Source organism: Carcharodon carcharias (genome assembly GCF_017639515.1).
Source record: "Carcharodon carcharias isolate sCarCar2 chromosome 37 unlocalized genomic scaffold, sCarCar2.pri SUPER_37_unloc_6, whole genome shotgun sequence".
NCBI classification, from domain to species: domain Eukaryota; kingdom Metazoa; phylum Chordata; class Chondrichthyes; order Lamniformes; family Lamnidae; genus Carcharodon; species Carcharodon carcharias.
Genome location: NW_024470771.1, coordinates 540,274 through 546,976, shown reverse-complemented (window position 1 = coordinate 546,976; position 6,703 = coordinate 540,274).

Below are 6,703 nucleotides of genomic sequence, written 5' to 3'. Positions count from 1 at the left end.
TTACCCTGTGTGTGCCGCACTCTGGTTTATTACCGTGTTACCCTGTGTGTGCCGCACTCTGGTTTATTACCGTGTTACCCTGAGTGTGCTGCACTCTGGTTTATTACCGTATTACCCTGTGTGTGCCGCACTATGGTTTATTACCGTGTTACCCTGTGTGTGCCGCACTCTGGTTTATTACCGTGTTACCCTGTGTGTGCCGCACTCTGGTTTATTACCGTGTTACCCTGTGTGTGCTGCACTCTGGTTTATTACCGTATTACCCTGTGTGTGCCGCACTCTGGTTTATTACCGTGTTACCCTGTGTGTGCCGCACTCTGGTTTATTACCGTGTTACCCTGTGTGTGCTGCACTCTGGTTTATTACCGTGTTACCCTGTGTGTGCCGCACTCTGGTTTATTACCGTGTTACCCTGTGTGTGCCGCACTCTGGTTTATTACCGTGTTACCCTGTGTGTGCCGCACTCTGGTTTATTACCGTGTTACCCTGTGTGTGCCGCACTCTGGTTTATTACCGTGTTACCCTGTGTGTTCTGCACTCTGGTTTATTACCGTGTTACCCTGTGTGTGCCGCACTCTGGTTTATTACCGTGTTACCCTGTGTGTGCCGCACTCTGGTTTATTACCGTGTTACCCTGTGTGTGCCGCACTCTGGTTTATTACCGTGTTACCCTGTGTGTGCCGCACTCTGGTTTATTACTGTATTACCCTGTGTGTGCCGCACTATGGTTTATTACCGTGTTACCCTGTGTGTGCCGCACTCTGGTTTATTACCGTGTTACCCTGCGTGAGCCGCACTCTGGTTTATTACCGTGTTACCCTGTGTGAGCCGCACTCTGGTTTATTACCGTGTTACCCTGTGTGTGCCGCACTCTGGTTTATTACCGTGTTACCCTGTGTGTGCCGCACTCTGGTTTATTACCGTGTTACCCTGTGTGTGCCGCACTCTGGTTTATTACCGTGTTACCCTGTGTGTGCCGCACTCTGGTTTATTACCGTATTACCCTGTGTGTGCCGCACTCTGGTTTATTACCGTGTTACCCTGTGTGTGCCGCACTCTGGTTTATTACCGTATTACCCTGTGTGTGCCGCACTCTGGTTTATTACCGTGTTACCCTGTGTGTGCCGCACTCTGGTTTATTACCGTGTTACCCTGTGTGTGCCGCACTCTGGTTTATTACCGTGTTACCCTGTGTGTGCCGCACTCTGGTTTATTACCGTGTTACCCTGTGTGTGCCGCACTCTGGTTTATTACCGTATTACCCTGTGTGTGCCGCACTCTGGTTTATTACCGTGTTACCCTGTGTGTGCCGCACTCTGGTTTATTACCGTGTTACCCTGTGTGTGCCGCACTCTGGTTTATTACCGTGTTACCCTGTGTGTGCCGCACTCTGGTTTATTACCGTGTTACCCTGTGTGTGCCGCACTCTGGTTTATTACCGTGTTACCCTGTGTGTGCCGCACTCTGGTTTATTACCGTGTTACCCTGTGTGTGCCGCACTCTGGTTTATTACCGTGTTACCCTGTGTGTGCCGCACTCTGGTTTATTACCGTGTTACCCTGTGTGTGCCGCACTCTGGTTTATTACCGTGTTACCCTGTGTGTGCCGCACTCTGGTTTATTACCGTGTTACCCTGTGTGTGCCGCACTCTGGTTTATTACCGTGTTACCCTGTGTGTGCCGCACTCTGGTTTATTACCGTATTACCCTGTGTGTGCCGCACTCTGGTTTATTACCGTGTTACCCTGTGTGTGCCGCACTCTGGTTTATTACCGTGTTACCCTGTGTGTGCCGCACTCTGGTTTATTACCGTGTTACCCTGTGTGTGCCGCACTCTGGTTTATTACCGTGTTACCCTGTGTGTGCCGCACTCTGGTTTATTACCGTGTTACCCTGTGTGTGCCGCACTCTGGTTTATTACCGTGTTACCCTGTGTGTGCCGCACTCTGGTTTATTACCGTATTACCCTGTGTGTGCCGCACTCTGGTTTATTACCGTGTTACCCTGTGTGTGCCGCACTCTGGTTTATTACCGTGTTACCCTGTGTGTGCCGCACTCTGGTTTATTACCGTGTTACCCTGTGTGTGCCGCACTCTGGTTTATTACCGTGTTACCCTGTGTGTGCCGCACTCTGGTTTATTACCGTGTTACCCTGTGTGTGCTGCACTCTGGTTTATTACCGTGTTACCCTGTGTGTGCCGCACTCTGGTTTATTACCGTATTACCCTGTGTGTGCCGCACTCTGGTTTATTACCGTGTTACCCTGTGTGTGCCGCACTCTGGTTTATTACCGTATTACCCTGTGTGTGCCGCACTCTGGTTTATTACCGTGTTACCCTGTGTGTGCCGCACTCTGGTTTATTACCGTGTTACCCTGTGTGTGCCGCACTCTGGTTTATTACCGTATTACCCTGTGTGTGCCGCACTCTGGTTTATTACCGTATTACCCTGTGTGTGCCGCACTCTGGTTTATTACCGTATTACCCTGTGTGTGCCGCACTCTGGTTTATTACCGTGTTACCCTGTGTGTGCCGCAGTCTGGTTTATTACCGTATTACCGTGTGTGCCGCAGTCTGGTTTATTACCGTATTACCCTGTGTGTGCCGCACTCTGGTTTATTACCGTGTTACCCTGTGTGTACCGCACTCTGGTTTATTACCGTATTACCCTGTGTGTGCCGCACTCTGGTTTATTACCGTGTTACCCTGTGTGTGCCGCACTCTGGTTTATTACCGTGTTACCCTGTGTGTGCCGCACTCTGGTTTATTACCGTGTTACCCTGTGTGTGCCGCACTCTGGTTTATTACCGTGTTACCCTGTGTGTGCCGCACTCTGGTTTATTACCGTGTTACCCTGTGTGTGCCGCACTCTGGTTTATTACCGTGTTACCCTGTGTGTGCCGCACTCTGGTTTATTACCGTGTTACCCTGTGTGTGCCGCACTCTGGTTTATTACCGTGTTACCCTGTGTGTGCCGCACTCTGGTTTATTACCGTGTTACCCTGTGTGTGCCGCACTCTGGTTTATTACCGTGTTACCCTGTGTGTGCCGCACTCTGGTTTATTACCGTGTTACCCTGTGTGTGCCGCACTCTGGTTTATTACCGTGTTACCCTGTGTGTGCCGCACTCTGGTTTATTACCGTGTTACCCTGTGTGTGCCGCACTCTGGTTTATTACCGTGTTACCCTGTGTGTGCCGCACTCTGGTTTATTACCGTGTTACCCTGTGTGTGCCGCACTCTGGTTTATTACCGTGTTACCCTGTGTGTGCCGCACTCTGGTTTATTACCGTGTTACCCTGTGTGTGCCGCACTCTGGTTTATTACCGTGTTACCCTGTGTGTGCCGCACTCTGGTTTATTACCGTGTTACCCTGTGTGTGCCGCACTCTGGTTTATTACCGTGTTACCCTGTGTGTGCCGCACTCTGGTTTATTACCGTGTTACCCTGTGTGTGCCGCACTCTGGTTTATTACCGTATTACCCTGTGTGTGCCGCACTCTGGTTTATTACCGTGTTACCCTGTGTGTGCCGCACTCTGGTTTATTACCGTGTTACCCTGTGTGTGCCGCACTCTGGTTTATTACCGTGTTACCCTGTGTGTGCCGCACTCTGGTTTATTACCGTGTTACCCTGTGTGTGCCGCACTCTGGTTTATTACCGTGTTACCCTGTGTGTGCCGCACTCTGGTTTATTACCGTGTTACCCTGTGTGTGCCGCACTCTGGTTTATTACCGTGTTACCCTGTGTGTGCCGCACTCTGGTTTATTACCGTGTTACCCTGTGTGTGCCGCACTCTGGTTTATTACCGTGTTACCCTGTGTGTGCCGCACTCTGGTTTATTACCGTGTTACCCTGTGTGTGCCGCACTCTGGTTTATTACCGTGTTACCCTGTGTGTGCCGCACTCTGGTTTATTACCGTGTTACCCTGTGTGTGCCGCACTCTGGTTTATTACCGTGTTACCCTGTGTGTGCCGCACTCTGGTTTATTACCGTGTTACCCTGTGTGTGCCGCACTCTGGTTTATTACCGTGTTACCCTGTGTGTGCCGCACTCTGGTTTATTACCGTGTTACCCTGTGTGTGCCGCACTCTGGTTTATTACCGTGTTACCCTGTGTGTGCCGCACTCTGGTTTATTACCGTGTTACCCTGTGTGTGCCGCACTCTGGTTTATTACCGTGTTACCCTGTGTGTGCCGCACTCTGGTTTATTACCGTGTTACCCTGTGTGTGCCGCACTCTGGTTTATTACCGTGTTACCCTGTGTGTGCCGCACTCTGGTTTATTACCGTGTTACCCTGTGTGTGCCGCACTCTGGTTTATTACCGTGTTACCCTGTGTGTGCCGCACTCTGGTTTATTACCGTGTTACCCTGTGTGTGCCGCACTCTGGTTTATTACCGTGTTACCCTGTGTGTGCCGCACTCTGGTTTATTACCGTGTTACCCTGTGTGTGCCGCACTCTGGTTTATTACCGTGTTACCCTGTGTGTGCCGCACTCTGGTTTATTACCGTGTTACCCTGTGTGTGCCGCACTCTGGTTTATTACCGTATTACCCTGTGTGTGCCGCACTCTGGTTTATTACCGTGTTACCCTGTGTGTGCCGCACTCTGGTTTATTACCGTGTTACCCTGTGTGTGCCGCACTCTGGTTTATTACCGTGTTACCCTGTGTGTGCCGCACTCTGGTTTATTACCGTGTTACCCTGTGTGTGCCGCACTCTGGTTTATTACCGTGTTACCCTGTGTGTGCCGCACTCTGGTTTATTACCGTGTTACCCTGTGTGTGCCGCACTCTGGTTTATTACCGTGTTACCCTGTGTGTGCCGCACTCTGGTTTATTACCGTGTTACCCTGTGTGTGCCGCACTCTGGTTTATTACCGTATTACCCTGTGTGTGCCGCACTCTGGTTTATTACCGTGTTACCCTGTGTGTGCCGCACTCTGGTTTATTACCGTGTTACCCTGTGTGTGCCGCACTCTGGTTTATTACCGTGTTACCCTGTGTGTGCCGCACTCTGGTTTATTACCGTGTTACCCTGTGTGTGCCGCACTCTGGTTTATTACCGTGTTACCCTGTGTGTGCCGCACTCTGGTTTATTACCGTGTTACCCTGTGTGTGCCGCACTCTGGTTTATTACCGTATTACCCTGTGTGTGCCGCACTCTGGTTTATTACCGTGTTACCCTGTGTGTGCCGCACTCTGGTTTATTACCGTGTTACCCTGTGTGTGCCGCACTCTGGTTTATTACCGTGTTACCCTGTGTGTGCCGCACTCTGGTTTATTACCGTGTTACCCTGTGTGTGCCGCACTCTGGTTTATTACCGTGTTACCCTGTGTGTGCCGCACTCTGGTTTATTACCGTGTTACCCTGTGTGTGCCGCACTCTGGTTTATTACCGTGTTATCCTGTGTGTGCCGCACTCTGGTTTATTACCGTATTAAACTGTGTGTGCCGCACTCTGGTTTATTACCGTGTTACCCTGTGTGTGCCGCACTCTGATTTATTACCGTGTTACCCTGTGTGAGCCGCACTCTGGTTTATTACCGTATTACCCTGAGTGTGCCGCACTCTGGTTTATTACCGTGTTACCCTGTGTGTGCCGCACTCTGGTTTATTACCGTGTTACCCTGTGTGTGCCGCACTCTGGTTTATTACCGTGTTAAACTGTGTGTGCCGCACTCTGGTTTATTACCGTATTACCCTGTGTGTGCCGCACTCTGGTTTATTACCGTGTTACCCTGTGTGTGCCGCACTCTGGTTTATTACCGTGTTACCCTGTGTGTGCCGCACTCTGGTTTATTACCGTGTTACCCTGTGTGTGCCGCACTCTGGTTTATTACCGTGTTACCCTGTGTGTGCCGCACTCTGGTTTATTACCGTGTTACCCTGTGTGTGCCGCACTCTGGTTTATTACCGTGTTACCCTGTGTGTGCCGCACTCTGGTTTATTACCGTGTTACCCTGTGTGTGCCGCACTCTGGTTTATTACCGTGTTACCCTGTGTGTGCCGCACTCTGGTTTATTACCGTGTTACCCTGTGTGTGCCGCACTCTGGTTTATTACCGTGTTACCCTGTGTGTGCCGCACTCTGGTTTATTACCGTGTTACCCTGTGTGTGCCGCACTCTGGTTTATTACCGTGTTACCCTGTGTGTGCCGCACTCTGGTTTATTACCGTATTACCCTGTGTGTGCCGCACTCTGGTTTATTACCGTGTTACCCTGTGTGTGCCGCACTCTGGTTTATTACCGTGTTACCCTGTGTGTGCCGCACTCTGGTTTATTACCGTATTACCCTGTGTGTGCCGCACTCTGGTTTATTACCGTATTACCCTGTGTGTGCCGCACTCTGGTTTATTACCGTATTACCCTGTGTGTGCCGCACTCTGGTTTATTACCGTATTACCCTGTGTGTGCCGCACTCTGGTTTATTACCGTGTTACCCTGTGTGTGCCGCACTCTGGTTTATTACCGTGTTACCCTGTGTGTGCCGCACTCTGGTTTATTACCGTGTTACCCTGTGTGTGCCGCACTCTGGTTTATTACCGTGTTACCCTGTGTGTGCCGCACTCTGGTTTATTACCGTGTTACCCTGTGTGTGCCGCACTCTGGTTTATTACCGTGTTACCCTGTGTGTGCCGCACTCTGGTTTATTACCGTGTTACCCTGTGTGTGCCGCACTCTGGTTTATTACCGTGTTACCCTG